A 24,079-nucleotide genomic window follows, 5' to 3' on the forward strand; every position below is an offset into this window, starting at 1 on the left:
GTTCTTTTACAATCTGACCAAAAGTTATGGACAGGTGACAGAATTAATATATTCCATAATATCAGTACAATTGAATGGCAACTATAGCAAGATACAAGAGTAAAGTACATTTACTGTACAAAAAATTGTGTTTGGCATGTGTTTACTTATCAGCCACAGTTACCAGGATATGTATTCAGGGCTGTTTAGTATGATTTTAGCATTGCTTGAAAAGCTTAATGATTCAGATTTTTTTCATCATGGCTCTTGTCTTTGTTTTATAGGTTCAAATTCCCTGAATGATGTGCTGAAGAAGCTTCCTAAACCTCAAAAGGTTGAAGGAACTCATATTTCCCAGCAACCTTGATGGATGGAATGTCCATATATTTCTTGCTCCTGAAAACTATGCTGGCAGTCCTTCACTTAACAGAAATGTTTAAAACTATTTTTCACCAATACAAAACAATAAAAGATTAAAGGGAAAATGTGTTTGTTTGAGATAACTTAAAAAAAAAATTAACATTGTTTGTATAGGTAAGTGTATTATTAAATAATTTTTTTTAAAGAGGAAAGTTATGTTTTTAAATTATGCTTGCATTAAAACATGAAAAATAGGATGGTCAATGGTCACTGACTGGGATCAACTTACCCCTAGCCTGGGGTAAGTTGAGTCACATGAACACTTTTTTTTCTGAGGTCATATTTTCAGGGCTCTTTGTCATAGGTGCATTCTTATATTTTCAGTTGATAGGCAACATCCCAAATTAACAGTAGATGTCTTCATTGTACTTCTGTCTCAATTTCCCTTGCCTGGACATCCACATAAGTAAAAACTGGCTCATCTTACCCCACTCTCCCCTATGTGTTGAGTACTACTAGAAAATGTTGTAATAAGTTCAAGTACTTATAGTAATTATTTTTCTAGCCTAAAATCCTTTCTGATATTCCATTATATCCTACACACCTTTGCCAGTATGTTCATGAAGTTTGTATTAAATTCCATTCTAAATGGTATTAAAAAGGTCTTAAAAAAGTCTTAAATTTAACTTGTGGAAACCTGGGGTTACATTGATAAATATATAAAATATGGTGTTATATTTTCTTGCATTTCTGTTTGGCTTAAATCTTTGAGCAGAAATCACAGCCTGAAAAACAGTATGGGAAGGATTTCACATTTTGAAGAAACAAAAAGGTGATAACAAAATTCAAAACAAAACGCTTCCGAGCCTGCTGGGCTCTATCCACGCTGTCCCTCCGCCAATAGAATGGCGCCCTCTTGACCTCGAGTTACATTCCAGCCCAGGTTAGCACAAGGGCTCTTCAGTGTGGGAAGGAAGTGCTGCTAGAGGAAGGGACAGGTGTCTTTATCACCAGCTCCCAGCTGTATCTATAAATCAAGAGCTACTAAGGCCCCTAGCGACCACAAGTGAGACAGAGGGACTGTTTTTAGAGCAACACCAAAGGGTGAACAAGGCCATGGCTTAAGCGTATGAATTGCAGCACATGACGTGTTGTGCCACGTTATGCAAAACCGCAATACCAGTACTTCATCACAGCCGCGGAGAGAGTGGAACATGATCGAGCTGTGGACAGGGGGCTCGGATTGAATCTGGCGGAAGCATGACTTCATGTCAGCCTTTTTTTTTTTGTCTGTGCCAAGCATTTTGTTAATATCCTGGATTGTCAGGGTGCTGTGTTGTGGTTGAACCTACTACACCATCTGACAGAACAACACTGTTGTTAGATTTACATGTGAGTTCATATATTTGAGTTGATTGACTAAAAATGTATTTACAGTGTTTATACAGTTAACTATTTACATATCTAAACAGTCAGTACTTGCTACTTTACATGTTTAAATATTTACATCAGCAGTTATGAATCTACCTCTGTGGTTTTCCTCACATTTACCTGAGTCTCAGTTGAGTGGTTGGTTCAGCTACATGTGATTAAGTAAAACGAGGAAGTGTTGTTGTTGTTGTGGAGCTGATGAAGTGTGAAGAAGAGTAAAGTGCTGCTCAACAAACTTATCCGTCTCCATCCAGCTGTTCCTTCTCATTTGGAGTGATACAACCACCACATACCGAGCCTTGTTGTTAATGCCCTGACTTTACTATGGAGTTATAAAAACTTTCTGTCCAGCTTTCAATCATGCCAGTTGACTATACACGAATGTTGCCAGTGTTTATGGAAGAATTGTCAGGTTTTCCACATTCATTGTTTGTTTTTTTTTTAATGAAGACAGGAAATCCAACTGCCTCTTGCTGTTGTGCCAGGACTCTTTCTCCACGAGCACCCAAAGAGGAAAGGTGTGACACAGCTGATCCTGGACCAGCTGACTGGAGGGGCTGTGGTGTTGAAGCAGCCACCTCAGACTCCTCTCTACTCCCTGCCTGGTCAAGGACTGGGATCCTGTTTCAGCTGAGGGGAGAGTCTGTGTGTCTGCAACAGGCTGCTCCGCCAACGCTCAGGTTACGTAAGCAAAGAAGATGAGATTTACATTTTTACCATGCTGATCACACTGAAAATTCTTCTGGATAGTCCTCATTTTTTCCATATTTGTACTCTGGTGTGTTCATCCTTGAATTCTCTACTGATTAACCTAAGGCTCCTATAGACAGATACTATTTATTGCACAATCTGACATACCTAAAATCTGATATCATCCTAACTGACACTGACTACGTTTACATGCACATAATATTCTGTTTTTTGCCCTTATTCTGAAAAAAAGACAATATTCCAACAAAGCGTTTCCATGACTAATGAAAGTAATTATTCCACTAATATTCCAGTTTACATGTAGCCGTGCAAAATAGGATTTTAGGAAGTTTTCCACCAGTGGGCGACTTGTTGGAGTGTGTGAACACAGCGTCCCTCTCTCATTCCTTCAACCAGCTTCTTGAAAAGGTCGACGCTGCGATGTTTGCACATATCCAAAAACCTGTCTTTCATGATGTTTAAAAGTAGCTTTAGTGTTTCTCCTTTTCTTTTGGCCATGCACCTCTACCACAGCCTTGCAAACTGTCAGAGCTGACCGTAAGCCGGAAACAGGCAAGAGGCCATAATGCTAAATTCAGAAAAAGGCCTCATTCGGAATATTTAAAAAGAATGTGCTGTTTACATGATCTGTATCAAATTTGGAATATTGTCATATTCTGAACGATAAAGGAAAATTAGTGTGCATGTAAACAAACGAAGCACCGAAACCATCACAAAGACTGCTGGACACTGGCTCTTCTTTCTCCGCAGGCTGAGGAGGTTCAACATGGACTCCAGGATACTCTGCGACTTCTACAGGTGCACCATGAAGAGTATCACCGTCTGGTAGTTCCAGGCTCTACAGAGGGTGAGGGGAGGCATTGCGGCTGTATAATACCAGTAAATAGGCTCATATATGTTGTTTTGGGAGTCATTGGCTAACAACCTATTCTGTCGTTTAGGTTTAAGGACGTGTTGTGCAGCTGGAACGTGGGGCAGATGCTCCTGGTGGAAATCAGGGGTAAGAATGACTTGTAATCACAGGTCACTTTTTCATCACTTGCTGTACAGTAAACATAAGTGAATTCAAAGACTAACATGTATGATAAGAATTATTAAACAAGCTTTTTGACTGTTCTAGATGTTTCTCCAAAAGCCCTGACTCAGAGTCACGATCAGAGTCTGATACAATAAGGAACTTGCTGGTCTCTAATACCTGCTCTACAGCCTCTATATTTACCTGGTATTGTTTTGATATCCAGCCTACCAGATATGGGCTTCAAAGGGATGCCCACATAAGAGTCTGGCATGCCGACAGAGCCTTTGAAACCAAACACTGTTATGTGATGTTGTTGGGGCGACTGTCTATCATCCTGACACACTCATAAACAAGCAACCCAAATAGGGGAATGCATGTGATGATGAGGACCGTTCTAACTCACTTGTTGTACACTGTATTAACAAAAGTGTAGAAGTTTGAGAAGTGTGTTTATTAATATGTCACAGTTGTACTAACTTTGTAGCCACCTGCTGTTTGATGAATACTCCCCATCTGGTTTTGATTTCTGGTTAAATTTCCACTTGTGACAGATCGAGACCAGGCAGGAGTATGTGTTCCCTACTCACACTCATGTAAAGGCACGTGCCTCTATTAACAAGGCTTTTCTGAGAAACTAGCTTTACACAGAATAGTGTGTGTGTGTGTGTGTGTGTGTGTGTGTGTGTGTGTGTGTGTGTGTGTGTGTGTGTGTGTGTGTGTGTGTGTGTGTGTGTGTGTGTGCCTTTCCCCCTTTTTATTATAAATAATTTCAGTATATTGTTTTTGGTTCATATGAAAAATTATTATTTGATGTGTATGAAATGACATAGGCCTATTTAGTTGGTTTATGGATTCATAGTATTTTAGTTCTGGTTGTGCCTGTGATGTTGGGGAAGATCAGCAGATCAATCAGGGAGGATGCATGGAGGTTTGCCTGATTAGGTCCTCTGAGCAGGGAGGGGCTGGGCACTCTGAAGGTAATATCTGGGGTGCTTATTCTGATGTTGTAAATAAGTAAAAACTTAAGGACTCAAAGGTGTGAAGGAATTATTTTTGGCAGATAGTTGGCTGTTGTTATTTCTGTATCCTTTTTTGTGGCTGAGATGACAGTAGACTCAATTATCTATGGGGTGCCGTTTGTAAAGCGGCTCACGCTGAAAATAACAGCAACATTTTGTCACATTTAGCTTCAAACAATGTTTAAAAAACTGGTATGAATTTTTGAGGGTCACGTTTTTGCAAATTTACAACAATATTTGTCAACTTAAGATATTTTAAATAGTTAAATCTAATAAAATCTAAATATTAAATCTAAATCTAAATGTTATATCTAAATGTTAAATCTAAATGCTAAATCTAATTGTTAAAATCTAAATGTTAAATCTAAATGTTAAATCTAAATGTTGAATCTAAATGTTAAATGTTAAATCTAAGTGTTTCGAGATGCATTTTGAATTTGCATATTAGTTAAATATTTAGTTTGCCCCGAAACATTTAGATTTAAAATTTAATATTTAGATTCAACATATAGATTTAACATTTAAATTTAGATTTAACATTTAACATTTAACATTTAGATTTAACATTTAGATGTAGATTTAAATTTAACATTTAGATTTAGTATTTAGATTTAACATTTAACATTTAGGTGTAACATTTAATATTTGGATTTATCCATCCATCCATCCATCTTCGTCCGCTTATCCTGTGTCGGGTCGCGGGGGGAGCAGCTCCAGCAGGGGACCCCAAACTTCCCTTTCCCGAGCAACATTAACCAGCTCCGACTGGGGGATCCCGAGGCGTTCCCAGGCCAGGTTGGAGATATAATCCCTCCACCTAGTCCTGGGTCTTCCCCGAGGCCTCCTCCCAGCTGGACGTGCCTGGAACACCTCCCTAGGGAGGCGCCCAGGGGGCATCCTCACCAGATGCCCGAACCACCTCAACTGGCTCCTTTCGATGCAAAGGAGCAGCGGCTCTACTCCGAGCTCCTCACGGATGACTGATCTTCTCACCCTATCTCTAAGGGAGACGCCAGCCACCCTCCTGAGGAAACCCATTTCGGCCGCTTGTACCCTGGATCTCGTTCTTTCGGTCATGACCCAGCCTTCATGACCATAGGTGAGGGTAGGAACGAAAACTGACCGGTAGATCGAGAGCTTTGCCTTCTGGCTCAGCTCTCTTTTCGTCACAACGGTGCGATATATTGAATGTAATACCGCACCCGCTGCGCCAATTCTCCGACCAATCTCCCGCTCCATTGTCCCCTCACTCGCGAACAAAACCCCAAGGTACTTGAACTCCTTCACTTGGGGTAAGGACTCATTCCCTATTTGGATTTAACTATTTAAAATATCTCTAAGTTGACAAAAAGTGTTTTAAATGTGCAAAAAAGTGACCCCCAAATAGTCATACCAGTTTTTTTTTTAAAGTTTGAAGCTAAATGTGACAAAATGTTGCTGTTATTTTCAGCTTGAGCCGCTTTACAAACAGCACTCCATAATTGTCTGATCTACTTTTTAGAACTGACATTTTAAGATATGTTAAAAGGTCTAGTTAAACTTAGACCTGTAGGACATACTATTGCAAAATGCAACATATGTTTAGACCACAGTTTCGGGTAATACCTTAACCTTAAGGAATATGCCACAGTTTGTTGAAATAGGGTTACGTCTCCTCTATATTTATATAGGTGGGCAAACGCATTTTTGTCTCAGTGCATGCATTGTCTTAGTCTGGCAGCGCCGCCGCTAGCTTAGCTTAGCGTAGTGAATGGAATGCTTTGTTGGCGGTTAGCATGTCGTGAGTAAAAGTGACCCAACAACAACAAAAACAAAACCTAATTACTTCTTGTGGCCTGCGTATTCACAACGAGTACAAATAGCAATGCAGATTAAGACTAGACGATTTCCTAGGCAGCTATTGACTCAGGACTATATTGTTACTTACAAATGTTACTAATTTTGGGTGGTGTTTGGCAACAGCAGCAGCTGTTTTCAGTGAAAAAGCTCTGAAACATCCACTGTACACTACCTGCCACCAGGTAAGTTTGAAACATAGCCAGATATATTTCTTTAAAAGTTGGAGGAGACCAAACAAAAGCTAAAAGAAGAGTTAGCAGGCATTCAGAGCTAAAACACTGCCCTGAAATAAAAATGTGCAGGTCATTGCATTGGTAGGGGGGTAGCAGTGAGACAATGAAATACAATGCAGGGAGCCCAGTTGAAGAAACAGATTAATGTGTTTGAATAAGGGCTGTAAAAAGTATCGCGATAATTAAAAATTAATGAATATCCCTTTTAACACCACTAATTATTTTTATTTGACGTGCAAAATAAATAAATACCAAAAACGTGTTGTGGCAAACATTAAGCCTGGTTCAACTTTTTTGCCAGACGACCCTGTCTCGTTTTTCCGGGGAGCCATCTGCATGGGCACCCCCATAGCACTGACGGACTGGCTCTGATCAAATGAATGAGCTCTGTTTTTTCATGCAGGGCTCAAGTCGGCGTAAACACGGCTTGAAAAATAGACTTACAGTGATCAGGTGGACTGTAGTGTATATCCTCAATGTTTCATTTACGGGATAGTTCCGGTACCACCGGATGTCCCTCATTGTCGGCCGGATGTCCCTTACCTTCCGCTCTCTTTGTGCGCAGCGCTGTAGAGATAGGTCTGGAATTGCGAAACTAGGGAGACTCAACACAACTCCAAATAAAGCTGCAGGTTGAACAGCAATGAACGGGCCCTCGCACCTTCCTACACGTCGGGGGTACAGACTGGACGCCGGCTGAAGCGGCTGTGGATTCCTTTGACAGTCCGACACTGCGTGCAAGATTCAGATGTTATTCGTGGCTTGTGGCTCGGAGGTAGAGTGGTCGTCCCATAACCACAAGGTTGGCTGTTCAATCCCAATCTCTCAGACCACATGTAAAAGTTCATGAGAAAGACACTGAACCCCAAGTTGCTCCCCTGATGCTGTATGTATAGCTTTCTACAGCTCCTAATACTAGGATGGGTTAAGAATGCAGAAATAAAATATCATTAAATTGTACTGTGTGTATGTGACTATTAAGAATACAGTTTTGTTTTCTTTATTTCCTGTGTTGAGTGTGTGGCGCTGGATATGATGTATTGTAGATTTTGAACCACTTCCTGTGTTCACTATGTGGCACTAGGGAACTAGCTCTAAACATGCATTATGTTTCTGTGTATCATGTGTAGACCACACCAGGTACATTTCTTGCAAATCAAATGATCTTTGTCACATAAGGCTGACTTCCCGTTGCCAGTAGGTGTAGTAGTAGCATGTAGATGTCTTCAGGCCAGGACTTTAATCAAGCATGGGAAGTTTGGGGCATATTTGACCTTATGCAGTAGAGTCACAAATAGCACTGCCAGTCTGGTGCCCAAGAGCATCTGTATCCTTTTGTTCGTGCTGATGAGCCATTAACGGATGATTCCTCTTCAACTCTATAGCACAGTCATAATATCTATAGCAGCAAGGACACACGCAGCCCCCCCCCCCCACCCCCAACTGTATTCACAGCCTGCACATAAAAAATGCTGTTCTGAGTTGTAAGCAGTGTATAACCTGTGTAGTGTATTTGGTAGCGATGCTGTAATGCTAAAGTTCATTCGGATCATCATGTATATAGACAGTTCAGATATAACTTAAATACAAGTTATAAAGTCTGGTCAGATACTTCACCTGCAGCATAAAACCTAAATGGCATGAAACAAATGCTTAAACATTCTAATCAATTTCAGCATTTTTATTTTAGCAAGTAAACTAAATGGTCAATATAATAATTGCAAATGATTATCTTATCACACAACAACAATACGTCCCCTCAGCAGTTATATTTTTCTCTCTATCTCCCCCGTTCCCAGTGTGTCCAAAGACCTTTAGCCCCACAAAAATGTATTTAATTTGCCTTAAACAACAATTTGGATAGCGTCTTCTCTGACCGACCCGGACCCTATGATAATGTTGCTCTGTAACTGCTGGATGTCCTGTGGGCTTCTGCATACTAACACGTTATAGCTACAACAAATGTATGAGGCGATAAAATGTCAATGTGCTGACAGTTTGCTCCACTGCCCCTACGTGGAGCAAAAATACATGAATTAATAAAGCTTTAAATATACTTTTAGCAATATCAATAATTAGGTTCAAAGGTTTAGATTTTAAACCTGTTTTAAACTGCAGACACCATGACCTCAGATCTGGATAAATAACCCTGGTAAGTAAGGTTATCATAATAATAAAAATACGTGATTGTTAAAATAATGAAAATAATACCCAGGTCTTCACATGGTTCTCATGGCAGCCTCTGACTTATTGAGGCATGATGTCAAATGCCTCAGTTTGATGGTGTGAGAAAGTGTTTCAGGATTTCCAAAGTAGATTGGTGGTTCACATTACATTGTGCAGTGTGTATCCAGGATAGCACGACAGTCAGTGACACTCTAGACTGTGGTTAATACTGACAGCAGATGCTACCAGTCTGAGAGAAAAAGAGCCACATCTGCGTCACTTCTCATCTTCCCCTTCATCTTTTCTTCTTTGAAAGAAAACCCCGGGGCTCACTTCAGTGTTTGGCTCGGAGGCAGTCACGTACCAGTTTACCAGGCCTGACTTCTTAAAATTTAAGCAAGCATGTATCAGAATTCCATGTTACTCCTGCTAATACTACAATTTTCATTCCTTTTTTAAATTAAAAAGAAAGTGAACAAGTGTATTTTCCAAAATGTATTCCTTTAAACATTTACTCTCAGCTGATTTGCTGCCAGACAGGATGGTGAGAAAATATAGAGAGACAATAAGTAAAATAGAATAACACCAGCCATATCCTTTAAAATTACTTAAAAATCTCAACCAGTCCTTGTCTCACAGATGTCTATGTTGTATAAATATATACATATATACATCAAGGCAAACCTGAGCCAGCCTACAAAGGGTTGGTAGATAAATCTGACAACTATGAAGAGAAGCAGAGTTAAGGAGGGGGTGCCATGTATGTAGCTACACACCCTCCCCCATCCATCTAGGCGTACTCTGCCACTCCTCGATCCCTAACTATAAGTTTCATCAAAGAGTTTTAAGCTTACTCTTAAATGTATAGACGGTGTCTGCCTCCCGAATCCAGACGGACTCTGAGAACCACAGTAACTCTGCAGACCAGAAATCCAAAAGAAGAAAAGAAATGAATAGTTCATAGACAGAATAATTTGCTTTCACCGCCAATGCTGTTGGCTTAATGCTATGCTTGATCTGTGGTGAGAAATTGGCAAAAATGTAAAAATCTAATATTAAAACACATTTGCAGAACAAGCACACTTCTTTTACCGAAAAATATCTGGGAAATCTCCTGATTCCACTACTGCTAGTTTTGTGGCAGCTCAGGAGATAGTGAGATGTGGAAAGCTGTCCACGGACGGTGAATACATGAAAGAATCATTCATTAAAATATCTAAGCATCTAGTCTTGGACTTGAAAAAAATTATTGTAATTCTCCAGAAAATTAAAGATATGCTCTGCAAAAAACTTCAAAGACAGCGCCATAAAAATGGCAACAAACATGTTATTAATGGATGCTTACTTAGACCTATTAGCATCTTTATAGATTAAAATAGACTGTTAGCTTCAATATAAGGCTCAAATATATTTTAAGGCTCCATACAATATTTCAATCAAAAAATATTGGGTCAGAAATGGCTCTTTTAATAGTAAAGGATGTTGACCCCTGCCCTAAATCATGTGAAGCCGTGCAGTGGGAAAAAGCAAAAAAAGAAGCATAATGACAACAACTGGACAGGCAGTGAGAATTGTCCTTTAATTCGATTTTCTTTTGCATGTTCTCCAGTATACAGGTCAATGGCGTACCCAGCAGTAGCTTCATTAGGTGACACAGGGTAAGTGCTTTTGCAGGCTGCCTCCCTGTTCACTGCTGCTGGGAACATGGAGCTCTGGCTCCCCAACAGACATCTGTATTTGTATGAGGGCTATTCTGTACTGTATGTCACAGCAGTAAATTATGCCTTTTTATTTTTCGCATATTTACCGTGGTCAGAATGCTTTGCCAACCCATGGTGCTGCACGTTATGATTTATGAGCATGACTTCTTTACCAGATGGATGCTTGACTGCTGTAGGATCCTACCTGCTGCAGTTCTGGCCACATCTCAGATTGTTGGAGCCGGTATAAACCACTCCGTCATAGTGTGTGTGTGTGTGTGTGTGAGCAGCAGGTTGTTAGATAACTTATAACATGATCCTCTATCTTGTGGATGGTGTTTGATGTACCGGCTTTTCATAAGAAGCAGATGGTTGAGCGAGCAGAGGTATTTCAATACTTGAGGATTAAAGACAGGTAAATCACGTGGGCTGCAAAATGTAACAGTATTTTTGAAATAGCACAGCTGCATTATATTGTAACTCAAAATTCACCTTCTGTTTTAATCAGCAGCTGCAGTAGTAAATGTAATGAATTGCAACTGCAGACAACTTGAAAACAGCTTTCTGCTGCATTTAAATAAAGTCAGAAATGTGCTTTCAAGTGGATTACTAAATGTAAAAATGCCCATTTGTAAAATTCACTTTTACAGAACAGTGGAAAGGTGTTACTTATGTTTTTATGTCTTGCTATACGTTAACAATGAATGTAACACTATGTTTTATAGAGAGATATATTGAGTGCTGGCAGAAAAGAGGCTCAGCTCATAAAATGAAATTGGGCCATGCCAGCACACTGTTGAGCCTATCATCACTAATTACTCAGTGTCATGGAAAATCGGATGTCTTTAGGAAACATGCTGTCAACACTTTGGATGCTGTCCGATGGACAGAAAATCAGGCTCTTGTTCAAAAATCTCAAAGAGTGTTGTTCACAGGCGAGAAGCACTCAGCATTAACTCATTTTACATGCCAGGTGGGCAGTTTGCCTTTCCAAGCAGCTCTGAAGTCTGCTCCAGTAATGAATTTGCACTTTGCAAGATGTTATTGGTGTGAACAGAGCATATCCTTTGTTTTGGTATCTGTGGAATGGAAACAACAATCCTCCTCAGTGGCTCTGTGCTGAGTCCCATTTGGGAGCAGGGTGGAAACTCCACGCCATCATCCTGTGAGCTGGATTTCAATTCATGTGACTGAAGAGGATTATCAGAGTGTTGCCGTAGACATCATAGAAAAAATTGTTGCTTTATCTGACCATGATGATTCAGAGAAGGTCAACAAGGATTATTCGGCAACATGAATATGGAACTTCAAAACATTTGGTGCTTGACGGGGTCACAGCGACATTTCTAGAAAACTTGAAGGTGATTCTCCAATTTCATATATAGTAATTCAGTTTGTTTTCACATAATGGCAGCTAGTTTCTAAGGTGCATTTCACTTAACTTATTTGATAGTTTATATGAACGACGTTTCATTTCCGGGATTGCTGGAAATTCTGCCGGATGTCCCTAATTTTAGTCCGGATGTCTGTCCCCTTCCTCTTTCTTTGTGTTGGCGTTCTAACCTCCGGGGGATTTCTGAGGACTATGGTTAACTGCAGGGCTTCATTTGAGCCGGAACACGCCGGAACATGTTCTGGCACCTCCAACGTTGGATCCGGAACCTTTTTTGTTGGATCCGGCACATCCTGTGTCACTATGAAAAATGAATCTCCTAAATGAAAAAAAGAATACTGTTTGTGTAGTGTTCAATGTTGTCATCCGTCTTGTTAGTCTTTAATCCCGATTGAAATTCCACAAAAATCTTGTGTTTGCATTTCCGATGCGTTTTGAGGTGAATTTTCAGGGTAAGATGGAGGGGGAAGAGGAACGGAGGGAGGGGAGGCACTTCAACAGCACGGCGCTGCACTTCAAGTGCCTCATTTCACTCAGGGGAAAAATGTCAAAAAGACAACAAAGTTTGCTTAACTTTTCACATACGCTGGCCAGTCGGATCCCAAACAAGCAAAAAACGTTTCTGCCGGTCAAGAACGTGGAGACCACGGTGGGTTTTTTGGGTTAATTTAATAGTCCGACAGATAATTACTGCTTTTACTGCATGACTGCATTTTTTACATTTCGCACCGATGCAGTGCATTTTCTGAAATAAAAATAAACATTGCCCTGATGTACACACAGCGTTTTTTTAGTCAGAGAAGCTACGTAGGCAGTGTAATTTTTTTTTGTTCCGTTAGGGACCATTCGGTATTTATGGAATGGATCACCAGAAGAAAATAGGGGAAGGTCATGTGTTTTTATTCTTTGTTGATGGGAGGGTTATCCATTTTTTTTTTTGTCTACAGGGGAGGGTCTCCCAACTTTTGTATTCATGAGAACAGCAAAATTTCAAAGTGGCTTGTTTGGTGCATATTTATCCATGTAGCTCCATGTAGCTCTCTCAGTCTCTCTATTGCTAGCAGATGGGTCCCTCCCTGTAGCTTAGAGAACGTGGGATTTCCCAAACTGAATAAATTCCGCTCGCACATACAGTACAGGCCAAACGTTTGGACACACCTTCTCATTCAATACGTTTTCTTTATTTTCATGACTATTTACATTGTAGATTCTCACTGAAGGCATCAAAACTATGAATGAACACATATGGAATTATGTACTTAACAAAAAAGTGTGAAATAACTGAAAACATGTCTTATATTTTAGATTCCTCAAAGTAGCCACTCTTTGCTTTTTTGATAGCGCAGCAAACCCTTGGTGTTCTCTCAATGAGCTTCATGAGGTAGTCACCTGAAATGGTTTTCACTTCACAGGTGTGCCTTCTCAGGGTTAATTAGTGGAATGTTTTCCCTTATTAATGGGGTTGGGACCATCAGTTGTGTTGTGCAGAAGTCAGGTTGATACACAGCCGACAGCCCTATTGGTCAATGTTAGAATTCATATTATGGCAAGAACCAATCAGCTAAGTAAAGAGAAACGAGTGGCCATCATTACTTTAACAAACGAAGGTCAGTCAGTCCGGAAAATTGCGAAAACTTTGTATGTGTCCCCAAGTGCAGTCGCAAAAACCATTAAGCGCTACAACGAAACTGGCTCACATGAGGACTGCCCCAGGGAAGGAAGACCAAGAGTCACCTCTGCTGCTGAGGATAAGTTCATCCGAGTCACCAGCCTCAGAAATCGCAAGTTAACAGCAGCTCAGATTAGAGACCAGATGAATGCCACACAGAGTTCTAGCAGCAGACACATCTCAGAACAACTGTTAAGAGGAGACCGCGCGAATTAGGCCTTCATGGTCAAGTAGCTGCTAGGAAACCACTGCTAAGGAGAGGCAACAAGCAGAAGAGATTTGTTTGGGCCAAGACACACAAGGAATGGACATTAGACCAGTGGAAATCTGTGCTTTGGTCTGATGAGTCCAAATTTGAGATCTTTGGTTCCAACCACCGTGTCTTTGTGCGACGCAGAAAAGGTGAACGGATGGATTCTACATGCCTGGTTCCCACCGTGAAGCATGGAGGAGGAGGTGTGATGGTGTGGGGGTGCTTTGCTGGTGATACTGTTGGGGATTTATTCTAAATTGAAGGCATACTGAACCAGCATGGCTACCACAGCATCCTGCAGCAACATGCCATCCCACCCGGTTTGCGTTTAGTTGGACCCTCATTTATTTTTCAACAGGACAATGACCCCAAACACACCTCCAGGCTATGTAAGGGCTATTTGACCAAGAAGGAGAGTGATGGAGTGCTGCGCCAGATGACCTGGCCTCCACAGTCACCAGACCTGAACCCAATTGAGATGGTTTGGGGTGAGCTGGACCGCAGAGTGAAGGCAAAAGGGCCAACAAGTGCTAAGCATCTCTGAGAACTCCTTCAAGACTGTTGGAAAACCATTTCAGGTGACTACCTCTTGAAGCTCATGAAGAGAATGCCAAGAGTGTGCAAAGCAGTAATTAGAGCAAAGGGTGGCTACTTTGAAGAAATGAGAATATAAGACATGTTTTCATGTTTTGTTATTTCACACTTTTTTGTTAAGTACATAATTCCACATGTGTTCATTCATAGTTTTGATGCCTTCAGTGAGAATCTACAATGTAAATAGTCATGAAAATAAAGGAAATGCATTGAATGAGAAGGTGTGTCCAAACATTTGGCCTGTACTGTATAAACACAAAACTGCTTTGCTAGCTCAATCGTGTTGTAACTGTTGTCTGCTGAAAAAATAATTGTATTCATTAGCATGATTGCCGTACTGTTTAGTTCAAAAACATCCAAAACACCATACGAAAACATAGCTGACCAGACGCAAGCTTTTACTTTGAAAAGCCGAAACTCGTGCCGCGGATAGCACCAGCCGGCAGCCGGGAAGGCTGATGCAGGAGGAATATCCTTTCGGTCCCGGTGATTATTTGTGAAATTGTGCCAACGACAGCCTTTTCAAGGGATTTGAGAAGGAAGGAGTGGTAGCATGCAAGCTCCCAAATTGATGCTCGTCTGAGAAATGGAGTTTTGGATAATGTTCAGCTTCGGCACTTTTACCTACGCTAAAATTTTCAATGACTGAGGAAGCCGAGTGACGAGTTCATAGCAACCAGTGTTGAATTACCCAGTGTGCTTTGTTGAATGGTCTTAATGTTTTATTTCATGTGAATACTAGTTTACTAGAGGAGTAACTTAGTATTTGAAGTAACACAGGAAGTGTGCATTTAGTTTCCATGATTATTGTGTTTCCACAACAACATTAGTGAGTAAATCTACTGAAATGGCATAACAGAGGAGTGGGATGCGTCAGATGAGAATGCAGCCGTTTAGCCACTTATGTCGTGGCTGTAAAAAAACAATGGAAATCTGTACAGCTTTGCCAAGCGCAAATCAGTACAATAAATTGTTGGGGAGGGTCATCCTTTTTCTCCCAATCATGTTGGAGGGTCATCCAAAATATATTGCTGGTGAAGGAAGGGTCAGGTCTATTTTGACCAAAGGTCCCAAAACTCCTCCAGTGGCCCCTTAAATAAATAACGAACAGTCCCTTACCTCCAACCCCCGTTTTGAGTCGCTGGATCCACCTCTGAACTCTGGGACCTCCCACTTTACAAATTAAGCACTGGTTAACTGCTCCTCAGATCTCTGCAGGGTAACATCAAAAACGTTCTCCAGTCAGTGCCCTTGATCAAGGCACTGGCTCAGATCTGGAGTTGGTCCCTGGGCACTGTGATTGGCTGCCCACTGCTCCCTTGATGGATGGGTTAAATGCAGAGAATGTATGTGTATGTGACAATAAAGTAGCTTTACCTTTTTTGAACATACACACGTTCCACCAAAACAAGTTCCTTCCCTAGGCTATTTTGCAGAGCCACCCTGGCTCCATCCGGCGGTTAGTGCCGCCCAAGACGATTGTGATTGGTTTAAAGAAATGCCAATAAACCAGAGCACGTTTTTCTCCTGTCCAAGAATGCTGTGTGAAGTAGCCAGACCCTCCTCCGCAGCACTGTGGAGGAAGGTCTGGCAATGTGTGACCTTAATAACTCGGCCAACACATTTCCTGGTTTCCTCTCTCCTTCCATGATTTCCTCGTATCTCTCCAGTGCTTCTTTGATGGGAGGGACTAAGACCCGCAGAAGGGAGGGAAGTGGTGGAGCCGGGGATGCAATTTAAGGGAAGTGAGATCCAACACATCCTCATACATGAACAACATTATAGGTCCATTTCCAATTTTGAGTTCACATCTAGTCTTAACGACTACTCAAAGCACTTTTACATGGAACCATTCACGGTCTGCCATACAAGTTCGCCAGATAAACATTCAAACACATTCACCAATATGGCACAACATCAGGAGCAACTCATGGGACTGCAGGGCCAGGGATTTCTTCATAACTTACCTGTTCTCATCTTAAGTATCAATATTTCAATATTTTTTCTACTCGTAGGAAAGTCATTTCCAACAGAACATGAGTTCATGCATGAGGTTCAACTAGAAACATTTTGCTGAAAATCCAGCTCGCTGGATGAACTGCACTTTTCTTTCTAGAATAACTCAAAAATCCAGGTTTGTGTCACAATTGATACAAGAGTTTTATTAAATGAACAATCTGTTGCACAGTGCAAGGCCCTGGCACGGATGTCATGTTATAAAGTTGTAAAAATGAGCTTGTTGGTAGCTTGCACATGGTAAAGAGTGTCTTATTGTGAAATTGACCTGTTAAATAGTTAGCTTGGAGGATAATTTAGCTACAAACAAAAAACTTTTTGAAATGAGACACTAGGAAAATCAAGTAAATAATACAATGAATAATGGCTGAATTCCATTTAGCTGCTTCAGTTTCAGGATCCTGGTACTGTGCATGCTGGCTCATTGTCACACATGGTTTACTGTCATCCTTAAATAGAACAGAGCCATTGGTGATGTCATTAGTAGGCTAACACGTGGGCTTTTTCTACTATGACAAGTGAAAATGTCTGCTGTGAAAACTAAATTAAAATGTGTTTTTAAGATATGTTGCCAGGAAACCATACAGTACAGATTGTTTTAGCACGGAGGTGTAACTAATAACATTAATGATGGCTGTTATTCATTTAGATTTGCCAGTGAGCCAGCATTCACAATGGAAATGGAATGGAGCTATTATCAATAATGAGAGATTGTTTTCACACCTGCCTCGTTTGGTCTGTTTCAAATACACCCCAGAGCGTTTGGTCGGATAGTCCGGTTGGTTTGGGCCGGTGTGAAAGCTCATCTGAACTCTGGTGAGAATCAAACAAACAAACTCTGGTCCGCTTAAAAACGGGGGTCTCGGTTCGCTTCCAAGTGAACTAGAGTTCAGTTCACTTCAGGTGACAACGCGATCCAAGCCAAATACAGGAAGAGAACCAAAATCAGAGCATTTACTAGCCTGCAGTTTCAACCTTGCACACAATTTACGAACTTATATAATATTTAAGGGATGATAACTTTCAGATCCATCAGCTGTTCTGACCAGACACCACTGGACGTCTGTGTGACATCATCATCTCTCTCTCCTTCACTTGCTATCTGTCAGCTGCTCATTGTTCGCCTTCTTCTAAAATATTAGATACACTAAAGCATTACCAGAAAACCCAACATATTATAAATGTGGTGTTTCTCCATTATTTCTGGGAGCAGAAGTGTCGGCGAGTTTCAGATATTTTGTTCAATAAACAAGCGACCGATCGACCGTGTGACGTGTGTTTACAGTGTTTGGTGCGTTGGATAAAGTCCACTGTGAAAGCAAACCCAACCAAATGAAAAATGCAAGAATGTTGCAAATTCACCCCCCGAATCACACAGAGTCCACCGAACTATAGGTGTGAAAGCGCCCACACCTGTGTTTGACTAATCAAAATGTCTGCAGTGAGAACAGTCTAAAGCCCTCCTTGTATCAATCAGATATATGGCAACATACTGTACTGCATTTGTAAGGAGGGTTATTTTCACAGTCTGGTCTTTAAAGTAGATCCCTATCGCACAGGATGGCTGACCAGAGGCCAGCTGCTGTTTATATATGATAATATCTTCTACGATCTGAACGCTGTTCGCTTTGAACTGGACCCGAATGTGACTCCAGTGAAATGTGCGCTGCACAATTTGCAAGTAGAACTGAAGGGGTGAGTGAAAGCACAGCCTGAACAAGGATATTCCAGGAAAAGCTGCTAAATGGATCTTGTTGAGAGGTTGTTTTGTCATTTGCTTGTCATAATAGGTTGTGTAATATTAGACTATTTACTCTATTTCTTTAATAGTAATTATTCAAATATTCATGACCCTGAATACATTTATAGATTTTTAAAAACATGATATTTTCTGAATAATTAGTTTCTTTTGATTATGGATATTATTTCAAGTTGGGATTTGGCCAACCTTTCTCCCCGTATTCCCTATTGGAACAAACTAGCATATATTTTGCACAAGCATATTTTTCTCTTTTTTTAAAAGAGAATTGTTGATGGTGTAATTGTCGAAGGAGTTTGCAGTCTGACTCAGTTATTGATTTTTTTTGTTGCAGCCTGTGGCTCGAGTATAAAGATGTTGTTTCATATCGTGAATTTGATCCCCGACAAAGGTCTTTGACATTTTCAATAAATGAAATTCATCCACAGTGAAATTCAATACTTGCTTTTATATTTCTAAGGTAAAATAACTTTTACACACATGCCTATTTTTATAATGGGTGGTGATGTGTGCTTCCAAACACCCCATCTTTTACAGGAACAGGAAATAGTGCAGATGGTATGGGTATGTAATGTGTTGCCAAGTTTAAATGCCAACACTAAAAATACACAGCTGGAATGCAGGACTTGGCAACAGGGACAGGTTGGTGGCCCGGGCTTTGTCGCACTCTCAGGGCCTATTTATACACAAGAGGGCCGTCAGGCCGAAACCTGAAGCCGGCTCCTTGGTTCAGCTCCGCTTTAATCTTCTATTTTGCTCTGAGAGAGTTTTCGGGGGATACTTGCAGAGGCTCCAAGAGCAGATGAGAGGGGGATTTGGGGGCACTATTCCTGGGGTCCTTGGGGAGAGTCTTCTAAGTAGTTTTTTTTGTCTGCCAGGCAGCATTGCTCAGTTGTCTGGTGGCTATTAATACCTGATATATGTATCCAGGCCTGGACTTTACAGCAGATCAGCTTGTTCTAACTTCAAACTTCACTTCCTGCTCCGTCTGCTCCCCTCTGAGATGGCTCCTGTCATTTAAGTGAGATGGCAAGACTGTCCTCCCAAGAAGAATACCAGTATCAGATGCTTCAGGAAAGACCAAAACAACATAAATCCCAAGGACAAAGACCTCTAGTGGCAATATTACGGAGGAAGTCAGATGACGTTTGTGACAAGGTCTGCATAGGGAGGGGGTCGTTGTTCATGGTTGGATCAATGAAACATAAGTCTATATCGACAACGTTTAATTTCTGGGATTGTTCCATCGGATGTCCGTCATTTCGGCCGGATGTCCCACACCTTCCTCTTTCTTTGTGTTGGCGTTCTAACCCCCGGTGGATTTGTGAGGACTATGGTTAACTGCTCCTCAGATCTCTGCAGCTAGCTAGACTATCTGTCCAATCAGAGTTTTCTGTTGCACGGCTAAAACTACTTTTGGCTTTCAAACGAGTGGCAGTTGTGGCAGTTGGTCATTTATTTATATATATATTTATATATATATATATATATATATATATATATATATATATATATATATATATATATATATATATATATATAATGCTGGGTAGCTTGTGAATTTTATCAAGGGATGCATAAAGTGTTATCTTCATATCTATAATAATTTATTTGTTGATTATATTTTGTGTATATAATCAGAATCTGCAAAGTAACAGTAACTATTGTCAAATAAGTGTAGTGAAGTAAAAAGTATAATATTGTGTTCCAAAATGTAGTCAAGTAGAAGTATTAAGTAGCATACGATTAAAAAAAGTACAAGCCCCCGAAAATCAGCTCTTAGTAAATGAACTCAGTTACATTTCACAACTGCTGTATGCTGGTTATAGATAGCCAGACATAATATATGTGACATACCTTGTTGTACATATGTACTCCAGTATGATATTTATCATTTCTATTTTTATTTTCTCTTTTGTTACCAACCTTTCTCTCTCTGATTTTGGGTGGTATCTGAAAGTACTAGAAGTACTAGTAAACCTGAGTCAAATTCCATGTATGCATAAGCACACGTGACCAATAAAGTTGATACTTAATCTGATTCTTATTCTGACAGGACATGGCATGGATGACAACCGCATCACTCGGAGCATTTCTCTGTGTAAGAGAATTGTCAGCAAGTTCTCTTACAGCTGGAGAACAAGAAGAGAGCTGGCTCAAGTCCAGATTCAGCTGGGTCTGCCGGCTCGCCAGCTCATCACAAAGTCAGCCAGCCGCTGGGGACCAAGGCAGCAAATGATGGACAGGGTCCTGGAGCAGGAGGGAACACTCTCAAAAGTCCTGTCTCCTTACAAAAAGTCCAGGCATAATGGGGGAAATGAACAAAATTGAGATTGTAGCTTATTACATTAGTCTGAGGGATTTTAGCTGAGGGACAGAAGATCAAAGTGTCATATTATCAAAATGTCATGTTTTCCTGACAAATGGTTAGGAGACAGCAACAGGGGGGGCAGTTCTTCTACACCAGAGATCTTCAACCGTGGGTCCGCGACCCCTAAGGAGTCCTTTTACTGTAGGGGGGCCGCCTGATTATTGTTTGATCATGTTTTTTTTCAAAGATTTAAATTTGTCTAAAAATATACATTAACATGAATCTAACATTATTAGCAAAGTCTTTTTGCTAAAAAGAACATTTCATTTACACAATAATTATGATAGGCTTACTATAGGTTAGACAAGATGCCTAGACAAGAGATGGCCTTCCTCCAGGCAGAGGCAAGAGAAACCGAAAGGCTTCAGAGTGGTTTTCACGAAACCAGAAGAAACTAGAGAGCTCTGTGACGCCGCATGGTGCTCCGCATGGTGCTCCGCATGGTGCTCCATCGTGTCAGCGGTAGTTGATGGTCCAGTTACCCGAGAATAGGTGACTTTGAGCCGGGTACATAGCACCACGAGATGCCGATCGTTTCGGAGGACATTGCGGTTAAGTTTCGGTGACAAAAACTGAGCGACATGCAGCAACGAAAGTTAAGTTTAGGCACCAAAACCACTAGTTACATTTAGGAAAAAGATCGTGGTTTGGATTAAAACACTCCCAAGGAACACACCTTTTAGTCAATACTTGAATACTTACGAATCATTAATAATTTGTGAGTACACACAAACACATACACTCACACAGAATAAGAAGAGTAAAAGTAAATTGTGACAAATTTTGCAGCTTTAGGAAAAGTATAGATAATGAGTTAGTGTTTGATGTGTAGCTTGGGTTGTGTTTGTAGGTTTCATTTTGGCATAAATATGAATTTAGCAACAGACGTCCGGGGTGTCCCGGATGTCCCATTGAGGGGCATGTCGGTGGAGGATATGTATTCAAAGAACTGGAGTTACATATTGTAACTACTCAATTTGCCACTTGCCAGATGTACGTACATTTGGGAATGTAGCGTTATCAGCGCCATGGCCAACCCGCAGAAAGCGCACGCTGTGATACTTAAGCTTACGTCGTATTTACCAAACCTGCAGCTCATCGGGTAATCAGCGCCTTTCCCGCCCACTATACCGTAAATTGCGCACATCTTTCTGTCATGGATCAAACACCAAGTCAGTCAAAACAGCGAAAACAAAGATTTAGAGATAACAAAGTTGATCTGCTTGTTTATGAAGTAACAGCTTGATGTGTGTTATTTTGGCATTAGTGGTGGGGAAAAGTATGTATTGACTAGTGCGCTGTAGCAAAGCATTAAGTACTGGTGCTATGATAGGGCTGAGTGCAGACTGCGATATTCCCACTGCTGATGCTATGACTGTTTGAAATGATCCTGATGCCAATATCTGTAATGTAGCGAGGAGTTTAACAACTGCTGGAATGGAATGTGAACTCTGAGTCTGAGATCAAATGTTATCTTTGATTTCTTCCAGTAACTGTAATATTGCATGGCTGCTTAATCTGTAACGCTTAATGATTTTGTGTTCACTCAACAAAAAAAGTGTGATCCTTAGCTCGTCTCCTTGGCCTATGTCTCCGTCTTGCTGGGATTACCGCTGCCATTTCACCAGGAGGCATATGCGAGGAAACCTGCTTGTGGCTGGTTTACACCTGCTTTTAAGAGGCGGAGAATTTTCACCACAAAATAGAGGCGCGCTTTCACGGGCGTTTTTTGTACATACCGCACAATACATAATAAATAACAACACGTTACGCTTCTCCTCCCATCTCTTTATGGTAGGGTGACCAGATTTCCCGGAGCTAAAACCGGGACACTTTGCACGTGACCGTAGTGCTCGTGCACGCACACGCTTTTTAACGTGAACATGTGCCAGCCCAGGTCAGACATATACACAGACAGTAACTTCATTATTTTGATCGTAGGCTCCTCATCTAATAATAACAGTGTTTTTTCCTGTAAAATTAACAAAATTGCAGCAACAGCCTTTTTCAGTTTAGTGTGAGATTTATGTTGAGACTTTTTCTAAAAAAGATTCTTTGAAGTGTTATTTATTCCAATAACACCAAAAGAATTAAAATGATTTATTGAAAATTTTGAGCATAACCACTTCATTTCCTGCATTCTGGTGAATTTGTATGCACATATTTCTACCTTTTTCTGAATCAATGTATACTGCAACCTGCAAATATCTGTAGCCTAGGCATCATTTACTCCTCCCTCCTGTTTGGCGTCTTTTGGTGAGGAAGTAACCTCCTTAAAGTGATGGTTCGGAGTAATTCACCCTAGGGTCCTTTGCACCATGACCTCGAGCCAAACACCCCCCCAGAAGCTTTTTTCACCTGGGTCTAACATTGGGAGAGTTAGCGTAGAGTAGCGTTATCAGCTGAATAGCTTAGCGCAGGGGCTAATGGACCCACGTTTGTATCTCGTAAATGACCCCACTAATAATGCCCGAAATGATACCAAAGGTCTACACTAGTATATATAGGTTATGCTCTCATAAAACGATGGATTGGAAAGTTTGTAAGTACACCAGAAGTTTATGTAAATAACACTTGCCTGCTGGCTTCTGCTCTCTGCTGTTGTTGCTGCTGTAAGACGAGTGCTTAGGGCCGTCTACAAATTACAACACCGAAAAGAGATGCAACAAAAATATTTATTAATTTAATTATTTTTTTTAAGTAAGTGCTGTAGTATAACTAGCAGGAGACAAGTAATAATTGAGGTAAGTTTGGAGACATTACCTTATTTAATCATTGAATTAATAAATATTTTTGTTGTAACTCCCACAGCTGAGCGCGTCCGTAAACCTGAAGAGAGTGGACCCAGAGAGTGGACACAAGCAGGTCTGCTTCAGAGCTCCGTGTGTCTGAGTCTGAACCATAGACTGGAAAAGTCACGTCACAGGAACTTCAAACTAAATCATTAGTATTGCGCTCCTAAACTTTGTGTTGATGGCATCAATGTATTACACTGATTTGGCTAGGATTCCTCTGAAAACTTCACCCGGCTTTCCTCATGTAGAGACGATTGCTAGGTGATAGCAACAAATACAGCATGGTCGGACCCCACACGTAGCTGCCCGTTCTATTCGCCTCGTAAAAATAAACTGGACAAAGTTACATTCGGGGTTAAACTCAAATAATTCAGGGCTGAAGACACGGCAAAATCGGCTGACTCCACTCCTGGTGTAAACCGGGACATTTTAGTGTCCCGACAGGCTTTTGTCGGAACTCGGGACAAACAATTGAAAATCGTGATTGTCCCGGTCAAATCGGGACTGTCCCGGTCAAACCGGGACGTCTGGTCACCCTACTTTATGGGAAACTCCCACTTTCCCCTTCACCATCCCATGAATGCATATGCATGACACGGGAAAGCGCAATTTGCCATTTTCAGTCCCCGCGACAGGCAACCTGTGCTTTTACCTCAGTGCGGCCTGTTTGTACGTACCTCGCCATGCTTTTATGCGCATGTTGCGAAACAAATAAGCCTGAAGTGGGCGCAAAAGCGTTAGTACATCTGGCCCTGAGTGCTAAAAACCTAGGT

At 40.9% G+C, this 24,079-nt stretch overlaps 1 long non-coding RNA gene across 2 annotated transcripts; it reads left to right on the top strand.

The window, feature by feature from the left end:
• The first annotated feature begins 1,574 nt into the window (after window positions 1–1,574).
• Window positions 1,575–22,332, top strand: LOC120547566. 2 transcript variants are annotated; one of them, XR_005637078.1, is made up of 5 exons: window positions 1,575–1,731; window positions 2,221–2,455; window positions 3,232–3,328; window positions 3,423–3,481; window positions 20,197–22,332. It is a non-coding gene; the product is annotated as an uncharacterized LOC120547566 (long non-coding RNA). The 2 variants fall into 2 exon arrangements; XR_005637079.1 differs by having other exon boundaries at window positions 2,221–2,450.
• The last annotated feature ends 1,747 nt before the right edge of the window (window positions 22,333–24,079 follow it).

Source organism: Perca fluviatilis, chromosome 19, assembly GCF_010015445.1.
Source record: "Perca fluviatilis chromosome 19, GENO_Pfluv_1.0, whole genome shotgun sequence".
Lineage (NCBI taxonomy): Eukaryota > Metazoa > Chordata > Actinopteri > Perciformes > Percidae > Perca > Perca fluviatilis.